Source organism: Gopherus flavomarginatus, chromosome 3, assembly GCF_025201925.1.
Source record: "Gopherus flavomarginatus isolate rGopFla2 chromosome 3, rGopFla2.mat.asm, whole genome shotgun sequence".
Classification (NCBI taxonomy): Eukaryota; Metazoa; Chordata; order Testudines; family Testudinidae; genus Gopherus; species Gopherus flavomarginatus.
This window is the reverse complement of record NC_066619.1, coordinates 284,902,789-284,905,443: the sequence shown is the minus strand read 5'-3', so window position 1 is coordinate 284,905,443 and position 2,655 is coordinate 284,902,789.

The window sequence follows — 2,655 nt, the reverse complement described above, 5'->3', positions numbered from 1 at the left end:
CCTCCTTGTGTCTGTGAATATTTCCACTGACTTGAGTGGAAGTATTCACGTTAATAAATGAAGCAGGATTTGGCCTTTAGATTGTAATTTTTTTTACCTAACTCCTCTGAACTCTGTGCACCTCTCCTTCTCACTAAGGTGTTTTTATAGTAGCTATCATTACAATATCAGAGCATTGTCAAGGGGAGCCGGAAAACATTCCCAGGTGCAAGCGCCATGCAGGCAGGGCCCTTGTCTCCTCTTCCTTCTCAAAAGCATTGAGTCCAAACAACACTACATAACATAACTCTCTCCCAAGAGGTGTTAAATTTACGCACCGAAAACCAGGACAGTCCAGAGTTAAGGTTAAATAAGCTCAGCTTCTTTGGGTATATAGATTAGGATACAGGGTTATATTCGCACTGGTAGGCGTATTATTTCCCTTTGCCAGTCATGCCAGCTGCTCTCTGGGGTGATGGTGGGATTCACCAGTGGTAAGGCAGGCCATGCCTGGTACCACAGACCCCTGGGAACAGTTACCCAGGGAGGAGGACAGCTTTCACCTATGGTTGAAACTCTGTAAGAGTGTCTGGCAGAGGTTGCTTGTGAGAGGCACTGGTACCACCTCTCCTTGTGGCTCATTATGAGATGGTATCCTAGATGTACTCTCAATAAAGACTTTCAGCTTACTACCAATTTTTTAAGTGCTCTAAATCAACATGCAATGTCAGACTGGCCTAGGAGGAGGCCCATGGCTAGTTTGTGGTGCAGATTTGGGGTAATTCAATCCAGGATTTGAGAGATACAACTCCATGTTTAGGATATTAAAGTTGTTTTTTTTTAAATGGACATAGGGAAAAAATAGCCATGATCTAGAGCAGGAGTAGGCAAGCTGTGGCACGTGAGCTGATTTTCAGTGGCACTCACACTGCCCAGGTCCTGGCCACCAGTCTGGGGGGCTCTGCATTTTAATTTTAAATGAAGTTTCTTAAACATTTTAAAAAAACTTATTTACTTTATATATAACAATAGTTTAGTTACAGACTTATAGAGAGACCTTCTAAAAACGTTAAAATGTATTACTGGCACACAAAACCTTAAATGAAAGTGAAAAAATGAAGACTCGGCATACCACTTCTGAAAGGTTGCCGACCCCTGATCTAGACAAAACATATTACAGCACTTCCCCTGCTCTCAAATAGTATCTGACACCAAGAACTAGTTTAGGAACCCAAAATTTCAAGCTTTATTGATGTAAATCTCTGGGTAGTAATACTCTGGGCACTCGTTAGCAAGAAGCTATATGGGAGGATTGTACTATTGCACATCTCCTACACAGGGCCTGAATCAGGGATCTTTGGCAGGCTAAAAGACAGCAAGTCACTTCTGTGCCAGTCTAACTTGCCAGACAGCACTGTACCCAGGTATGAAGTGGCTGATGCCAGATTAAAAAGCCAAGAGAGGGTCCCATGCCCAAGTGCTTTTGACAGAACTATACCAGGGTAGGGTAGCTGGAGTCTCTGCAGGCAGCACTGTCCTTGTCAAACCTGTTCTGGAACCAGTTTGCCAGCACAGTGCTGCCTGCCCCCAATGCAAAGCCTAAACCAACACAAAAGAGGCTCACTGGGCAGAGTGCTGTGTGCCACAATGCCAGCAAGCTATAGTACTGTTATAACTGTTGGATGTGCTCTGGAGGGTTCTCTGATTTTAGGAAGTCCTATTCTCTGCTGTCATGTGCTGTGATTTGGGTACTGTGTTTAGCATAATGAGGGAGTAGAGTTAATAGCCTGGTGTGTGGTTGGATGGTGGCAGACATTTTGGTCTTTTTAAGGAGAACACGAGTGTTCTTAAAAGAGCTTTTGTTTATGTATTCCCTGTACTCAAAGGGATTTTGTGAAATCATGTTGTTATTGGGAATCAAGGAGAGAGTCTAGAGCACATAGGTATGCCTCAAGTCAAGAACTTCCTAGCACCACCAGTGGTGAGAATCACAGCTGCACAGATCACACCTATCATCCTTTTTATGAGAAGCAGAGTCAAGGGACAGGCTTCCAAGTCACCACCACCGCTGAATTCTGAGATCCTGCAGCACCAGCAGTCGCCCTCTACACATGGGGCACTGTCACCTATTACCATCCTCCTCTTTCTCTGCCCCAGCATTGCAATCCATGCCTGGTGGGAGGGAGAAGAGAACACAATCTCACCTCTTGGAGTGAAAGCAAGGGGCCTCTAAAATCATCTCTGGCAGCTAGGCACAAAGCAGCGGGGAAGCACTCCGGAACTCCAGGCCAGGAGGATTTCTAGGCTCCAGCATGACAAGGGGTCTTGAGGAAGGAACAAAAGAGGCAGGGTGACAGAGCAAGGAGCAGGCAGCAAGGAGGGCCAGGGGAGAGAGGGAGGAGAACTATTCCAGCCCAAAGGGAGACAGAAAGTGGGCAGCAAAGCCCCCCTATGAGGGATAGACAAGGAAGCCCCTGGTTCAGACTGGAGACAGAAAACACAGGCAAGACAGAGCACCTACATCAACAGACCCAACTTGCCCCCACAACCAGAGACGCCACCTGTCGTCCCCTTATATAGTGGGGCCTGCGTCCCATGATGCCCTGCGGTGACATGGGGCACGCCTGCGCAGTTAGCGCCACGGTTGCACTCGCTCAGCCTCTGCTGTTAGCGCGC